The sequence below is a fragment of the Dendropsophus ebraccatus genome, chromosome 8 (assembly GCF_027789765.1).
Source record: "Dendropsophus ebraccatus isolate aDenEbr1 chromosome 8, aDenEbr1.pat, whole genome shotgun sequence".
Taxonomy (NCBI): Eukaryota; Metazoa; Chordata; class Amphibia; order Anura; family Hylidae; genus Dendropsophus; species Dendropsophus ebraccatus.
The window spans coordinates 82,545,949-82,564,764 of NC_091461.1; the positions used below are offsets into that span (position 1 = coordinate 82,545,949).

The 18,816-nt window shown below is 43.4% G+C and overlaps 1 protein-coding gene across 3 annotated transcripts in view; it reads right to left on the reverse strand.

Moving 5' to 3' along the window:
• TCIRG1 (T cell immune regulator 1, ATPase H+ transporting V0 subunit a3) overlaps positions 1–18,816 on the reverse strand; it is a 200,584-nt gene that overhangs the window by 126,473 nt on the left and 55,295 nt on the right. The window lies entirely within an intron of this gene.

Here is an 18,816-nt window from a genome sequence, read left to right on the forward strand (position 1 = left end):
AGAAATACAACTTTAAAAAGGGCATCAAATGGCATGCATAAAAGTAGATGCACTGCAGTTTGCATAGTACAGCACTTAAAGCGACTCCACAATCTGCCTTCCCAAACAGCTTGTCCCGTCAGATAGCTGCTTTTAATCCAAGATCTGTCCTGGGGTCCGTTTGGCAGGTGATAGTTATTGTCCTAAAAACAACTTTTAACCCCTTAAGGACAGAGCCAACTTGAATTTTTGCACTTCCGTTTTTTTCCTCCTTGTGCTTAAAAGGCCATAGCACTTGCATTTTTTCACCTAGAGACCCACATGAGGCCTTATTTTTTGTGCCACTAATTGTACTTTGCAATGACAGACTGAATTTTTTCATAAAGTACACTGCGAAACCAGAAAAAAAATTCTGTGTGGTGAAATTGAAAAAAAACAAACGCATTTTGTTTATTTGGGGGGTATGTGTTTTTGCGCCGCTCGACCTGGGGTAAAACTGACTTATTATGTTCCTCAAGTGGTTACGATTAAAACAATATGTAACATGTATAACTTTTCTTTTATCTGATGGCTTGTAAAAAATTCAAACCATTGTTAACAAATATATGTTCCCTAAAATCGCTCTATTCCTAGGCTTATAACGCTTTTATCCTTTGGTCTATGGGGCTATGTGAGGTGTCATTTTTGCGCCATGATGTGTTCTTTCTATCGGTACCTTGATTGCACATATTCGACTTTTTGATCGTTTTTATTACAATTTTTCTGGATTTGATGCGACCAAAAATTGCGCAAATTAGCACTTTGTTTTTTTTTTTAGCTTACGCCGTTCACCGTGCGAGATCAGAAAAGTGATTACGCATGCGCCAATACCAAACATGTTTTGTTTATTTATTTATATTTATAACATGGGAAAAGGGGGGTGATTCATACTTTTATTAGGGGAGAATTTTTTTTTACTAATATTAACACTTTTTTTTAACTTTTAAACATATACTAGAAGCCCCCCTAGGGGACTTCTAGTATATGCACTCTGATCACTCACTGATCTATGCTGTATATAGTAATACAGCATAGATCGATGAGATAGGCACTCGATTGCTTCCGGCTGCTGCAGCCGGAAGCAACCGAGTGCCGAGCCATGATCAGCGCCATTACGGCGCAAACCCCGGCCAGCAGCAGACAGGATGATCGCTCCTCCGTGACAACATCCCGGGGGCAGTCTCCGCCACTAGAACACCAGGGATCGGGCTGCATAAGTAATCAGATGCAGCTATCAACTTTGACAGCTGCATCTGATTACTTTATTAGCGGGCACAGCGATCGGTCCGTGCCCGCTAATAGCCGCGGTCCCCAGCTACAGTCACCGCGCGGCCCCCTCTCTGAACTCCCCAAGGCGGGCACAGGGCGTAAATATACGCCCTGCGTCGTTAAGGGGTTAGAGTGTCACTGTCATTAAAAAAAAATTTTTATTTAAAAAATCAATAGTAAAGGCGATTTTAAGAAACTTTGTAATTAGGTTTATTAGCCGAAAAATTATTTTTTATCATGAAAAAGCAGTTTGAAGCTCTTCCCCTTGTCTTCATTGTTCTCCTATGGAGAGAGGGAAATGAGACACCAAAACAGAACAACAAAGAGTTAATTTACAACTACATGACCCAGCTATCTCCCCTGACAGTCAGCACTGACCTCTCTGACCTCAGAATACAGCTTCACCCAGCTCCATGCCTGTAATCCTTTGTTCTCTGCTCTTGCTGCCGACTCATGTCCCTCCTCCCCCCTCCCCTCTGTATAGAACAGACAGGGTTGTGTCTGAAGCAACAAGTCACAATTTCCTGATATCTTGCAGAGAATGGAAAAGAGGAGGGGGCCTGGAAAAAGTCTTTTTAAATGCAGACAACGGCATATTTGCCTTATAAACCCAATTACAAAGTTTTTTTTTAAATCGCCTGGACTATTGATTTCTGCAAACAAAAAAAAAAAACGACAGGGACTCTTAAAACTTGCAGCACTGTTTCAAATTGGTGTGACCTAGACTGTCTGTGCCCAAGCCTTGCATCGTCTCTTCATCCTTCTTCCCCACCCTCCTCATCATTAGGAATGCCCTGAGCAGCATTTCTCCTATTTATCACCTTTGTGAACACTGCACAGATGCCTTAAGGGTATATTCACATGGGCGGGCTCGCAGCGAGATTCTCGCTGCGAGCCCGGCAGGTCCTGTCAGTTCCCATAAACTACATACTTGCTGCGGTCTAAACGACCGCAGCGAGTATGTAATTATACCGTGCTTAACCCCTTCTACTCCCGCCGGCTCCCCCGCTGTAAGCAGCATACATTACCTGTCCTCGCTGCACGGGTCCGGCGTCCTGCTCTCCCGCCCAGCCAATCAGTGGCTGCGGCTGGGCAACACACTAATTGGCCGGACGGGAGAGCAGGACGCCGGACCCGTGCAGCGAGGACAGGTAATGTATGCTGCTTACAGCGGGGGAGCCGGCGGGAGTAGAAGGGGTTAAGCGCGGTATAATTACATACTCGCTGCGGTCCGCAGCAAGTATGTAGTTTATGGGAACTGACAGGACCTGCCGGGCTCGCAGCGAGAATCTCGCTGCGAGCCCGCCCGTGTGAATATACCCTAACAGCCCAGCTCATGTGCAGTGTTCATACAGGTGATGAATAGGAGAACTCCTGCCCAGGGCATTCCCAATGATGAGAAGGGCAGGGAGGAGGGACGGAGAGGCTGTGCAAGGCTTGTGCACGCACACTCTAGGCCACACCAATTTGACACAGGGCTGCAAGTTTAAAAGTTGCTTTTTAGGACAATAACTGCACAACCTGCCAAATGGACCCCAGGGAAGATCTAGGATTAAAAGCAGCTATCCAAAGGTACAAGCGGTTTGGGGAGACAGATTGTGGGTGTTTTTTTTATATATACCTTATATCCCCAGTGAAATGAGCTCCATGTTTGACAATGCGTTCCAGTGTACATCTTGTGCGATGTATGCAATCATTGATCAACATGCATACCATTGTCTGAGATGTGGGCATGTTGATGGTTTGGAAGCCCAGATTCTGGATCTAAATAAGCAGCTACAAAGATTGAGATTCATTGGCAAACTGTAAAAGGGTCTGCTGCTCACTGAGCAAGCACTCAAAGGGGTAGATGGGGGAGAGAGTGATAGCATGGAGGTGCAGGAGGAAGAGGCAGCTAGTAAGGTGACCGTTAGAAAATGGGGTAGAGGGAAGAGTGCAAGGGAGGCTAGTCCTAATCTGGCACACCCCAATAATTTTGACAAATTGGCAGAAGAGGGGGATGTTGATTTACGGGTGGCATTGCCTCTTAAAGCCAGGGGGTGTCTGCTCCAGTAAGGTGGGGAATAGGAGTGCAGGGCAGGCCAGACAGGTACTGGTAATTATTAGGGAAACAGACAGGGCAATCCGTCACAAAGACCGGGATCGGCGAAAAAAGAATGCAATATGGTAACGTTTGGGGGGTTCCTGTGTCAACGTAATGCACTATATGGTAAAAGCGACGTGATACCACTATTCTATAGGTCACAACCACATGTAGGTTTACACAGATTCTCTAATGTTACATTTTTTTTTTTTTTTTTTTTAGGCTGGGTTCACACTACGTATATTTCAGTCAGTATTGTGGTCCTCATATTGCAACCAAAACCAGGAGAGGATTAAAAACACAGAAAGGATCTGTTCACACAATGTTAAAATTGAGTGGATGGCCGCCATTTAATGGTAAATATTTGCTGTTATTTTAAAACAACGGCTGTTGTATTGAAATAATAACAGTTATTTACTGTTATATGACGGCCATCCACTCAATTTCAACATTGTGTGAACAGATCCTGTGTTTTTAATCCACTCCTGGTTTTGGTTGCAATACGAGGACCACAATACTGACTGAAATATACGTAGTGTGAACCCAGCCTCAATGAAATCCTTTATTTTGGCAATTAGTTATTAATAAAATGGGCCTATTGTGATGCTTAAACTGGTTTTATTTTTTCAACTACAGGGCTGTAGTACAGGCGATTTAAGGAACTTTGTAATTGGGTTTAGTTGAAAAATGAATTTTTATCGTGAAAAAGCAGTTTGAAGCTCTCCCCCGTCTACATGGTTTTTCTATGGAGAGAGGAAAATGAGGTACCAAAACAGGATAACAAAGAGTTAATTTACAGCAACATGTTTTCTGCTCTCTTGCTGCCGACTAATCTTGCTCCTCTCTCCTCCCCCCTACCCTCTACATAGCTCAGACAGGATCCGACTGATAAAAGAACACTGCGGGGGTCCCGCTCGGTAAGTGACAGGGGAGTTTAAGGAGTTAATGACATGCTGCAGCCTGTCATTGGCGGTGAGGTGACGGCCCCCCACCTCCTATGAAGCGCGCTCCGCTGCGGAGCGCGCTGCATGGCAGGAGAAACACCCAGGACGTACAGTTACGTCCAGGGTCGTCTGGTGACAGAATTCCATGGCGTAACTGTACGCCCAAGATCATCTAGGGGTTAAGAGCAACTTGGGTACCGTCCCTTTAAGAGCGTCTTGGGTATCAACCTTTAAAGAGCGTCTTTGGTACCATCCTTTTAAAAGCGTCTTGGGTACCGTCCCTTTAAGAGCGTCTTAGGTGAAGTCCCTATAAGAGCGACTGCTACTTCACTGACTCTGCTCTGCTGTATCATGCGTGTATCGGCTCTGCTACTTTACTGACTCATCTCTGCTACATAGTGCGGGTATCGTCTCTGCCCTGTAGTGCGGACGTCGGCTCTGCTACATTGCTGCCTCGGCTTAGCTACGCAGTGCAGGTGTCGGTTCTGCTACATGGCTGGCTCAGCGCTGCTACGTAGTGCGGGTGTTGGCTCTGCTACACGGCTGCCTCAACTCTACTTTGTAGTGCGGGTATTGGCACTGCTACACGGCTGGCTCAGCTCTGCCTCATAGTGCAGGTGTTGGCTCTGCTACATGGCTACCTCAGCTCTGCTACGTAGTGTGGGTATCAGCTCTGCTACACGGCTGGCTCAGTTCTGGTATGTAGTGGGCGTATTAGCTCTGCTACTTTACTGACTGAATTCTGCTACTTATAATGGTAAAGATCATTGCTCGGTTACCATGACAATTTTACTCATGTCAGTAAGAGAAAATCACAGTAACGATCTAAGGTGCAGCTCACCTGTATCTGATTTGGCTGAGGTTAACTGGAATACACCATCCAAATGTACACAGTAACTAAAAAATTCTAAACATACCAGTCCTCAAAGCAAAATCTGATAATATGTGTTAATTTATTGTAATAAAATGTAATAAAATAATATATAAATATATAATAAAAAGAAAAAAAAATCTTAAACCTGAAGTGTCTTTCTGTCTAGTCTAGGATAAAATACTCATAAACACATTAAACCATACAAATACATAAGCCCCAGGGCCCTTATAGTACAATAGATGAACACAGAGGGTTAGGGAATGCGGTACAAAAGCATATGAAAACAAATGGAAGAAAAAATAAAACACAACAAAACATAAAGGTGTAAAAGTGTATAAAACAACTAGATACTCATATAAATAGCCATATAGTCGTTGTACTGCAATGCTTCAAATATATTATCAGCACAAAAAGTGGTAGAACTGGTCTTTTGGTTCAGACCAAGAGGGGGATTCCCATCATCCTCTCACAGACTTGCAGTAGAATCACACAGTGAAAGCTGGCAGATGGTGGTAGTAGTAGTCCTGGCTCACTGGACTGATCCCACTTTGTTGTTAAAATTCAAAAGTCAGTTCGTTTGTAGATTACGATCCAAAGTAAATGAACTCCTTGTGTGGAGTGTATAATTATTAGACCAGTATAATAGATATCACTGATCCCTGGTGTTCTGTCTGAGATGTACTGCAAGCACTGGATCTCTCTGGCTCTATCACTGTTTGTTGTCATAGGGGAGGATTTATACACATTCACATAGTTTGGTGCATGTGCACCGCTCACCCATACAGGATCTGCGTCTTCTCCGGGGTCACCGGCGTCCCGGTCTGCCTACGGTAAATACGGTAAAGTCACCAGTCTTGTTCCTGGTCTGTGTCAAAGCGTGGCTCTGCTGCCAGTAGTGCAGTAGACAAAGCCACTGTTGAGCCAGCTCCTCCCAGATTTAGAGAGATATGGAATAGATCCAGGGGTATGTTCAGGTGACTGTTGAGGGGTGTAGGCCAATGTTAGGTGGGTAACATTGGCCTACACCCCTCAACAGTCACCTGAACATACCCCTGGATCTATTCCCCATCTCTCTAAGTCTGGGAGGAGCTGGCCCAACAGTGACTTTGTCTACTGCACTACTGGCAGCAGAGCCACGCTTTGACATAGACCAGGAACAAGACTGGTGACGTCACCGTATTCACCGTGGGCAGACCGGGACGCCGGTGACCCCGGAGAAGACGCAGATCCTGTATGGGTGAGTGGTGCACATGCACCAAACTATGTGAATGTGTATAAATCCTCCCCTATGACAACAAACAGTGATAGAGCCAGAGAGATCCAGTGCTTGCAGTACATCTCAGACAGAACACCAGGGATCAGTGATATCTATTATACTGGTCTAATAACTATACACTCCACACAAGGAGTTCATTTACTTTGGATCGTAGTCTACAAACGAACTGACTTTTGAATTTTTACAACAAAGTGGGATCAGTCCAGTGAGCCAGGACTACTACCCCCATCTGCCTGCTTTCACTGTGTGATTCTACTGCAAGTCAGTGAGAGGATGATGGGAATCCCCCTCTTGGTCTGAACCAAAAGACCAGTTCTACCACTTTTTGTGCTGATTATATATTTGAAGCATTGCAGTACAACGACTATATGGCTATTTATATGAGTATCTAGTTGTTTTATACACTTTTACACCTTTATGTTTTGTTGTGTTTTCTTTTTTTCTTCCATTTGTTTTCATATGCTTTTGTACCGCATTCCCTAACCCTCTGTGTTCATCTATTGTACTATAAGGGCCCGGGGCTTATGTATTTGTATGTTTTATGCTTTTAATGTGTTTATGAGTATTTTATCCTGGACTAGACAGAAAGACACTTGAGGTTTAAGATTTTTTTTTTTCTTTTTATTATATATTTATATATATTTTTATTACATTTTATTACAATAAATTGACACATATTATCAGATTTTGCTTTGAGGACTGGTATGTTTAGAATTTTTTAGTAAGAGAAAATCGTTAAGGACCTTCCATCTTCTATTGGCCAATAGTGGACATGTGACTGTGGACGTTGTGAGGCATTGACTGACATGACCTTAGAATTTCTATTGACTGCTATATTTCAGCTTTTTGCATATGCGCTGTGATTGGTTGTTAGCGTTTACAGTGTGGCCATAATTTCCAATGGGCCATTATTTCCTATAGGAAATAAGGGGTCTTTAACCCCTTAAGGACCGGGCCTAAAATGGCCTTAAGGACCAAGGCAAATTTTATGAATATGACCAGTGTCACTTTATTCATTAATAACTTGGGAATCCTTTTACCTATTCGGCTAATTCTAAGAATGTTTTCTCGTGACATATTGTACTTCATGTTTCTGGTTAAATGGAGTCAATACTTTATGAGATCCAAAATAACCTGAAAAATTTAGAAAAAATGCATTTTTCGAATTTTGAAACTTTTCTGCTTATACAGAAAATGGTTATGCCACATAAATTATATATTAAATAGCATTAGCAACATGTCTACTTTATGTTGGCAGCATTTATTAAACTTTCTTTTTTTTTTTTACACAATATGAAGCTTAAAACATTAGCAGCAAATTTCCAAATTTTCAGTAAAATTTAAAAATCAGATTTTTTTAGGGACCTGTTCAGGTTTAGGCTATGTTCACTGTACGTATATGTCTGGCCGCATATTTTTCGCGTCCGGACATATACGTGTAAAACTCCGGCAAGGATTTACGCAAGTTGCGGCCGGCTAAGTACGGTCCGCAAACTTACGCCTGTAAGCTACGTACGCTTCACGAGCGGCGTACGTAGCGATCTGACAGCAGTCTTTTACTTAGATATCTTCGGCTAGCCCCGGACACCCCACAGAACCTTTTGGATCGCCAAATCAAAGTGTGAAAAAGAAGAAATCGCCACTCCGTACGGGACAGCATGTTACGCTACGGGCTTAAGTTACAGCATTTCCGTCCCGAAACAATGGTCTGGTTCATTTTTTACGGCGACGCATATGATCCGGGCGTAAGTTCTTACAAAGTGTGAATTGTGCAGCCGTAGATCCTATACTTTACATTGTACGCAAAATCTCCGGCCGCTTATTCACTGAGCGCGCTATGGCCGGAAACTTACGTAGTGTGAACCTAGCCTTAGGCTGGGTTCACACTACGTATATTTCAGTCAGTATTGTGGTCCTCATATTGCAACCAAAACCAGGAGTGGATTAAAAACACAGAAAGGCTCTGTCCACACAATGTTGAAATTGAGTGGATGGCCGCTATATAAAAATAACTGCCATTATTATAAGTAAATAACTGCCATTATTTCAATACAACAGCCGCTGTTTTAAAATAACAGCAAATATTTGCCATTAAATGGCGGCCATCCTTCCTTTCGGAGGCTTGCCCTGTGCCCACATGGCGCTTTATGTCCACATGTGGGGTATTTACGGACTCGGGGGAAATTGCTCTACACATTGTGTGTTTTTTTATCTTTTAACCCCTTGTGAAAATGAAAAAAATCGAGACAAGATCATTTAGTGTAAAAATTAAAACATTTTTACATTAAATGTGACCCTATTCTGGAAATGACACCCCTCAAGGAATCTAACAAGGGGTGCAGAGAGCAAATGGACCCCACTGGTTACGGGCACATATGTAGAACATGTGGTGTGAAAATAAAAAATATTTTTTTTTCATTTTCACGGCACAAATGTGCCCGTCACCCGGCTGCACCCCTTGTTAGATTCCTTATGGGGTGTAGTTTACAGAATGGGGACACTTGTGGGGGGTTTCTACTGTCCTGGCCGCACAGAGGCTTTGTAATTGCAACATGGCAAGCCTCCAATGGGAATGGCGGCCATACCTACTTAGCTGGGGAAAAGGGACAATTTTAATTAATTTTGGGGGTAATATGCCAGTTATTAGTTTATAAGGTTGACAAGGACAGAAGTCCATCAAATTCAACCTGTGTTGATCCAGAGTCAGGAAAAAACCCTCATGAGGCAGACGACAGTAGCCTCATCACAGGGAAAAAATTCCTTCCCGACTCCATAATAGCAATCAGAATAATCCCTGGATCAACGTGACCCCTGAAATAGGAATAAGAGACAGAATTTAGAAAATGTAGAACTCCAATGACGTGCGGTACGCCTTGAAGCGATCCAATATGCAGAGGCCGGGGCGATGGGGACAGGTGTCACACTGGAAAATGGTGTCCTTCCTGATCCCCCTGTTACCCCACACTCTGCACTTCTTCTGGGGTCTCCTGTTTTCCAGTGTGCCGGACGTCACCTGGAAAATGTTGCCCTGGTGCGATACGGGGTCCTTCATATCCTGAAGCGCTGTGTCCGCTCCATGGCTGCTAAATATTAGGGCTTTATTTTAAATAGCCGGCACTTTGCGATCGCTAGTGTCGGCTAAGTAACGGTGTAGATGACGCTGTCACACTGACAGCGGCACCTGACCCCTCCTAAGCCCGTTCCATATGCAGCAGGGGTCGGCTACTGTGTGTAGCAGAACCCCGCTGAAATGATTTATGCAGAGGAGCCGGAGCTGCACGGAGGTCTCCGCGGCTGGAGAGGGAGAGGAGGACGGAAAGGGAGAAAGGAGGAAGGAGGAGAAGGCTGGAGAGGGAGAGCGGGAGGTCCGAGAGAGAGGACACATGTGAGGATCCAGCCTGCTGGCAGGTGGGGGAGGTGCAGGGGCTGTGAGGTGCCGACATCAGCATAAGTATGTGTATAGCAGAGCCGAGTGAGCAGTGTATAGCAGAGCCGAGTGAGCAGTGTATAGCAGAGCAGAGTGAGCAGTGTATAGCAGAGCAGAGTGAGCAGTGTATAGCAGAGCAGAGTGAGCAGTGTATAGCAGAGCAGAGTGAGCAGTGTATAGCAGAGCCGGCTAAGTAGTGTATAGCAACGCCGAGTGAGCAGTGTATAGCGGAGCAGAGTGAGCAGTGTATAGCGGAGCTAAGTGAACAGTGTTTAGCGGAGCCAAATGAGCAGTGTTTAGCGGAGCCGAATGAGCAGTGTATAGCGGAGCCGAGTGAGCAGTGTATAGCGGAGCCGAGTGAGCAGTGTATAGCGGAGCAGAGTGAGCAGTGTATAGCGGAGCCGAGTGAGCAGTGTATAGCGGAGCCGAGTGAGCAGTGTATAGCGGAGCCGAGTGAGCAGTGTATAGCGGAGCCGAGTGAGCAGTGTATAGCGGAGCCGAGTGAGCAGTGTATAGCGGAGCCAAGTGAGCAGTGTATAGCGGAGTTGTCTGAGTGATCGCTGTACTCTGTACACAGTTATGTAAAAAACGCAAACCTTTACTTTTAACGTAATAAAATTAAAAAAAGCTCCATAAATTGGTATCTCTGTAATAGTGCAGGCCTGAAGAGTATAGAAAACATTTCAGGTTTATTATATTCGCTGTCTAGGGAGTATTATATTTCTATTGTGTTTTTTTTTTTAATATTTTAGTAAGTTTTGAACTGGTATTGAGTATCGAAATAAAAATGTTAGTATCGGTATTGAACTCAAAATTCTGGTATCGTGACATCACTAGTGGAGACGCACGCCTGCATCAGTCCGCCGGCGGGTGCCAGCTGCGGAATGCACAAAGGGTTATCTTTATCCATTCCTCAGTGTGCAATTAGGCTGCGTTAACATTATGTATATGTCAGTCAGTATATGTATATTTCAGTCAGTATATTTCAGTCAGTATTGCAACCAAAACCAGGAGTGGATTAAAAACATAGAAAGGATCTGTTCACACAATGTTGAAATTGAGTGGATGGCTGCCATTTAATGGCAAATATTTGCTGTTATATTGAAACAATGGCAGTTATTTACTGTTATATGGCAGCCATCCACTCAATTTCAACATTGTGTGAACAGATCCTTTCTGTGTTTTTACTCCACTCCTGGTTTTGGTTGCAATACTGACTGAAATATACTGACTGAAACATACGTAGTGTGAACGCAGCCTAAGGCTGGGTTCACACTACGTATATTTCAGTCAGTATTGTGGTCCTCATATTGCAACCAAAACCAGGAGTGGATTAAAAATACAGAAAGGCTCTGTTCACACAATGTTGAAATTGAGAGGATGGCCGCCATTTAATGGCAAATATTTGCTGTTATTTTAGAACAACGGCTGTTGTATTGAAATAATGGTAGTTATTTACTGTTATATAGCGGCCATCCACTCAATTTCAACATTGTGTGAACATATCCTTTCTGTGTTTTCAATCCACTCCTGGTTTAGATATAGAATTTCACACCATACCATCATCTCTTATTGGGACGATACTGGCGGAAAAGACGTGTCTGGGGGCAGCATACGTTACGCTACCCCCTGACACGTCACTGGATGATGAGGATGAATGAAGGTAAAAAGGATCCCCCCATTCATCCTCACTGGCTGTTTCGGTGTCGGAGGCAATAATAAGGTATGCGCCCGACGCCGAAAACACCCTGGAGTGTTATATGGTGATTGGTATATGGGGTATATAAATGTGTAGTGGTGTAGTGTAAAACTTTATTTTGTGTAATGTAGTTGGGGAAAAAAAACAAAAAAACATTTTCTACATGCTGAACATCCGTATAGCTACTGATAAGTGTTTAATATACACTTATCAGCCGCTAGGGGGCAGTAGACGCGACTTCCGGAAAAAGACGAAGTTAGACGACGAGGGACCCGAAAAAAGCCGAACCCGGACCCGACGGAAATAGCCGAAGATGACGACGCCGATTGGGACGACGGATCAGGCGAGTATGGCCCAAATAACTGCTCTGGACCCCTAAGCTACCTAGCGCAAATTTGCGCTTTCGTTTTTTACTCCTCCCCTTCTAAGAGCTCTAGCACGTTTTGGGGGTTCCTGTGTCTACGTAATGCACTATATGGTAAAAGCGACATGATACCATTATTCTATAGGTCAGTCCGAACACAACCATAAGCAGGTTTACACAGATTCTCTAATGTTTATATATTTTTTTTTTATGAAATCCTTTTTTTTGGCAATTAAATATTAATAAAATGGGCCTATTGTGACGCTTTTAACAGTTTTATTTTTTCACCTACGGGGCTGTATGGGGTGTCATTTTTTTCCGCCATGATCTCTAGTTTTTAATAATACCATATTTGTGAAGATCGGATGTTTTTATCACTTTTTATTAATTTTTTTTTATATATATATATATAATGTAACAAAATCGGTAATCCGCCCACTTTTTTCCCTCTTTTCGTGTACGCCGTTCACTGTTCACAATGACGCTTGTTATATTTTAATAGATCGGACGAATACGCACGCTACGGTATATTATATGTTTATTTATTTATTTTTATATGTTTTATTTATATAATGGGAAATGGGGGTGATTTCAACTTTTATTGGGGGAGGATTTTGGGGCAGTGTGTTAGTGATTTCAACTTTTTTTTCATGCATTTTAAGTCCCTTTGGGGGACTTGTACATACATTACTTTTATTATTCACACTGATCATTGCTATGCCATAGGCATAGCATTGATCAATTATCGGCGCTCTGCTCATTGAGCCTGCCTGAGCTTAGTGACCAGAGCGCCGATCGGACCGCACGGAGGCATGTAAGAGACCTCCGGCGGTCTGTTTTAACGAACGGTCGCGATCGCTGCACCATGTCATTACTGTTGAGGTCCTGGCTGCTGATTGCCTGCTTCATAGCTCAGGACGTACCGGTACGTCCAGGGTCGTCTGAGGACAGACTTCCAGGACGTACCGGTACGTCCTAGGTAGTCTAGGGGTTAAAGGTGCGGTACCTAAGTCGCTCTTAAAGGGATAGTGCGGCGTTTAACTTTTATTCACAAAATAACACACATTACAAAGTTAAACAACTTTGTAATGTGTGTTATGTACATGAATGGCCCCCTTCCCCTTGTCCCCCAATTCCCATTGTCCCAAGATGGCGGCCGGGGTCGACAGCAATGCAGTGAGTATAATGCACAACACTTCCAGGGGTGGGGGGACATGGGGAAGGGGGGCATTCATGTAAATAACACACATTACAAAGCTGTATAACTTTGTAATGTGTGTTATTTAGTGAATAAAAGTTAAACACCGCACTACCCCTTTAAAGGGACGGTTCCCATGGTTAAAGTTTTTCTTAAAATGAAGTCACTGTTAAAGGGGCGCTCTTTTCAAGCACTATGTATTTCTCTGGAAATGCAAATCTAGTTTTTCAATTACCCTTCAATAAAATGTTTAATAGAGGGGCTACAAAAATATTAAATTCCAAAAAGGCTAATTTCCAAAAACAGAGGACCTTCGGGACATAGAAATAAAAGTACACAAGAGAAGTGGGACATATTTTAGAGCATCCTGGGTAGACTGTGTGAACGAAACATACCGTATGGGAATAAACTTAGCAGAAATAGGAGAAAACAAATGTGGCGAACTACAGCTGTTAAGGGTGCAATAATTGATAAGAAACAAGCATTCAGACTTCTTAAACAAGGAGGTAGTGGGGAAGCATTGATCAACTATATATACACTCACCTGCCACTTTATTAGGTACACCTGTCCAACTGGACGTTACCACTTAATTTCTAATCAGCCAATCACATCCGGTGATACCAGATCCGGTAATAAGTGGTGTACCCCAAGGGTCAGTACTGGGCCCTCTTCTGTTTAACTTGTTTATTAATGATATTGAGAATGGAATTAACAGCAATGTTTCTATCTTTGCAGATGACACCAAGCTTTGTAGTACAGTACAGTCTATGGAGGATGTGCAGATGTTACAGGATGACTTAGACACACTGAGTATTTGGGCGTCCACTTGGCAAATGAGGTTCAATGTGGATAAATGTAAAGTTATGCACCTGGGTACTAATAACCCACATGCATCATATGTACTGGGGGGAGTTACTCTGGGAGAGTCGCTGATGGAGAAGGATCTGGGTGTACTTGTAGATAATAGACTACAGAACAGCACACAATGTCAGTCAGTGGCTTCTAAGGCCAGCAGGATATTGTCATGCATTAAAACAGGCATGGACTCTCGGGACAGGGATATAATATTACCGCTTTATAAAGCTTTGGTGCGGCCCCATCTGGAGTATGCCGTCCAGTTTTGGAACCCGATTCATAAAAAGGATGTTCTAGAGCTGGAGAGGGTACAAAGACGGGCAACTAAACTAATAAGGGGAATGGAGCATCTTAGTTATGAGGAGAGATTAAAAGAATTACATTTGTTTAGTCTGGAGAAGAGACGTTTAAGGGGAGATATGATTAACTTATTTAAATATATAAATGGCCCCTACAAGAGATATGGGGAAAAGATGTTCCAGGTAAAACCCCCTCAAAGGACAAGAGGGCACTGCCTCCGCCTAGAGAAAAAAAGGTTCAATCTCCGGAGGCGACAAGTCTTCTTTACCATGAGAACTGTGAATCTGTGGAACAGTCTACCACAGGATCTGGTCACAGCAAAAACAGTAGAGGGCTTCAAAACCGGCCTAGACAAGTTCTTAGAGCAAAATAATAAATAAATGCATATGTATAGAACCTATCGCCCCTCCCCCTTCCCTGTATCCACCCCCTCCTTGGTTGAACTTGATGGACATGTGTCTTTTTTCAACCGTATTAACTATGTAACTATGTAACATGGCGGTAACTCCGTGCATTTAGGCATGTAGACATGGTCAAGACAATCTCCTGCAGTTCAAACCGGGCATCAGTATGGGAAAGAAAGGTGATTTGAGTGCCTTTGAACGTGGCATGGTTGTTGGTGCCAGAAGGGCTGGTCTGAGTATTTCAGAAACTGCTGATCTACTGGGATTTTCAAGCACAACCATCTCTAGGGTTTACAGAGAATGGTCCGAAAAAGAAAAAACATCCAGTGAGCGGCAGTTCTGTGGGCGGAAATGCCTTGTTGATGCCAGAGGTCAGAGGAGAATGGGCAGACTGGTTCGAGCTGATAGAAAGGCAACAGTGACTCAAATAGCCAACAGTTACAACCAAGGTAGGCAGAAGAGAATCTCTGAACGCACAGTACGTCCAACTTTGAGGCAGATGGGCTACAGCAGCAGAAGACCACACCGGGTGCCACTCCTTTCAGCTAAGAACAGGAAACTGAGGCTAAAATTTGCACAAGCTCATCGAAATTGGACAGTAGAAGATTGGAAAAACGTTGCCTGGTCTGATGAGTCTCGATTTCTGCTTGAACATGACAATGAGTTCACTGTACTCAAATGGCCTCCACAGTCACCAGATCTCAATCCAATAGAGCATCTTTGGGATGTGGTGGAACGGGAGATTCGCATCATGGATGTGCAGCCGACAAATCTGCGGCAACTGTGTGATGCCATCATGTCAATATGGACCAAAATCTCTGAGGAATGCTTCCAGCACCTTGTTAACCCATAGCTGCACCAGGACAGGACGTTATTGAACGTCCTCGTGCCGCTATGGGAGTTCAGAGGGGGGTCGCGCGGCGACCACCCTCTGAACTGCCGCGATCCCGGGTGCCGCGTGTAGCCCGGGCTCGCGGCTATTAGCGGGCACGGTCCGATCGCCGTGCCCGCTAATTAAGTACTTAGAAGCAGCTGTCAAAGTTGACAGCTGCTTCTAAATACTTGCTTTTATTCATACCTGGTGGTCTAGTGGGGGGATCGCCCCCCTGCGGCGCGATTGCGGGGGGGCGATCCCTGCATCCATCCCGGGCCGGGGTCTGCTCCGTAATGGCGCTGATCCCGGCTCGGCATTCTATTGCTTTTGGCTGCAGCAGCCAAAAGTAATAGAACACCGATCTCATGGATTCATGCAGTATAACTATACTGCATGGATCTCTATCAGAGATCAGAGTACATATACTAGAAGTCCCCCAGGGGGGCTTCTAGTATATGTGTAAAGTAAAAGACAAATGTATTTTTAATAACACAAAACCCCCTACCCTAATAAAAGTCTGAATCACCCCCCTTTCCCCATTTTATAAATAAAAATAAATTAAATAATTAATAAACAAACAAACATGTTTGCTATCGCCGCGTACGTAATCGCCCAAACTATTAATTAATCACATTCCTGATCTCACACGGTAAACGGCGTCAGCGCAAAAAAATCCCAAAGTGCAAAATTGCGCAATTTCTGTCGCATCAAATCCAGAATAATTGTAATAAAAAGCGATCAAAAAGTCATATATGCGCAATCAAGGTACCGATAGAAAGATCACATCATGGCGCAAAAAATGACACCTCACACAGACCCATAGACCAAAGGATAAAAGCGCTATAAGCCTGGGAATGGAGCCATTTTAAGTGACGTATATTTGTTAACAACGGTTTGAATTTTTTACAGGCCATCAGATACAATATAAGTTATACATGTTACATATCGTTTTAATCGTAACAACTTGAGGAACATATATAACAAGTCAGTTTTACCCCAGGGTGAATGGCGTAAAAACACATTTCCCCCAAATAAAAGAAATGCGTTTTTTTTTTCAATTTCACCACACTTTGAATTTTTTTCTGGTTTCCCGGCACATTTTAGGCAAAAATTACATCTGCCATAGCAAAGTACAATTAGTTGCGCAAAAAATAAGGGCTCACTTGGGTCTCTAGGTGGAAAAATGCAGGCGCTATGGCCTTATATACACGAGGAGGGAAAAACGAAAACGCAAAAATGAAAACTGGCTGTGTCCCCTAAGGGTTAAATCTATGCCACGAAGAATTGAGGCAGTTCTGAAGGCAAAAGGGGGTCCAACCCGTTACTAGCATGGTGTACCTAATAAAGTGGCCGGTGAGTGTAGAAGAATAAACTGTGTAAAAAAGAAATAAAAGAAGCAAAAATTGCAACATAAAGGATTGCCACAGAAAGTAAGAAGACTCCCAAAATCTACTAAATACATTCTTCTCTACTGTATTTACAGAGGAGAATCCCATAACAGACGACATGACAGCTCCAGCATGGGTTTATGAGGAATCGGTCTTGTCAGACTAATCTGATCGGCTTTTATGAAGAGGTCAGTTATAGAGTGGACCTGGGGGAGGCTGTGGATGTTGTGTATCTGGACTTTTCAAAAGGCATTTGATCATGTGCCGCATGAAAGTTTGGTCTACAAAATAAGGATACTGGGACTCGGGGAAACATATGCAAATGGGTAAGTAACTGGTTGTGTGACAGAAAACAGAGGGTGGTCACTAATGAAACATATTCAGATTGGGTCTTCGTTACTAGTGGGGTACCACAGGAGTCAGTGTTGGGTCCACCTCTTTTTAATATTTTTATTAATGACCTTGTAGAGGGGCTAGTAGGTTTTACCATCAGCACAGGCGCAGAATTTTTACTGTAAGAGCAGTGAAACTATGGAACTCACTGCCACATGAAGTTATGGCTGATTCATTAAATAAGTTCAAGGGAGGCATGGATGCTTTTCTTAAAAAATATATTACAAGTTATGGGCATTAGATTTCTGGTGATACGTTGATCTAGGGATTATCCTTATTGCCATTGGAATTTAGAAAGAATTTTCTCCCTGAGATGGGGCAATTGTCATCGGCCTCATAAGGGTTTTGCCTTCGCCTGGATCAACACAATAGGGTTTCCCTAGGTTGAACCTGATGGACTCTTGTCTTCTTTCAACCTTATTAAAGGGGAACTCCAGGTAGAGGTTAAAAAAATTTATTACTTACCTATCTATCCCAGTTTTGAAACTACCAAAAATCCATTTGTTTTGGAGGGGTTTTGTTCTGTCCTGTGTTTCTGTACTTCCTGGTTGATCAGTTCCCAGAATGCAGTACTGGTTCCAGAAAGCATTGCTTTCCCTCAGCTGTTCCATCACCCACCCTGCCCATTAACCGCCCAAAGCTGTGCAGAACATCTAGGCTGTGTTCACACATTGCAGTTTCATTGTGTTACTGAATTATTTGCAGTACTTAATGATTTCATTGTGGTCCCACCCACACAGCACACAGTTACTTCCTGTAACATCACACAGCACGCTGCATTCTCTACCTGCAACACCACACAGCACGCTGTATTCTCTACCTGTAACACCACACAGCGCGCTGTATTCTCTACCTGTAACGCTGATATTGGAATAAAGTAAAGAACTTTTAGAATTTTTTTTTCTTTTCATTTCCACACACATATTATGATCAAGCATCTTTTATCTTTCAAGTTGAGCTGCACAATAAGGCTCTGATCCTCTCTGCCGTTTAGCATCATTTACTTGTGTCACTGCATCATTTTTGTAAATACGCTGCAGTACTGCAATGACACTCCAACATGTGTGAATACAGCCCTAATTTCACTGCACACTTCTGCACAATCAGAGAAATCAGGGCAACACCTGCTTCTGGCTGGTCAGATGGTGAATCACTCAGGGGATTGGAGGATCCAGCCAAGCCTCTTGTGATATCACGTCCTGCGCCCTGTCTGCATCGTTAGCCTGTGCTCAGCAAACATACACAATGTGAGATAGAGACATGGAATATTTGTCTCCTAAGGTGGGAGAGCAGAGAGAGCAGAGGGAGCAGGAGACAATGTGAATTGGCACACAGAGGCCAGTTTTCTTCAGATTTCAAACAGCTACCAGTGTGGCAGAACCCTACAGATATGGTAATACATTACATAGACACATCTATATAACTTTTAATGTATTTTTTAATAGAAAA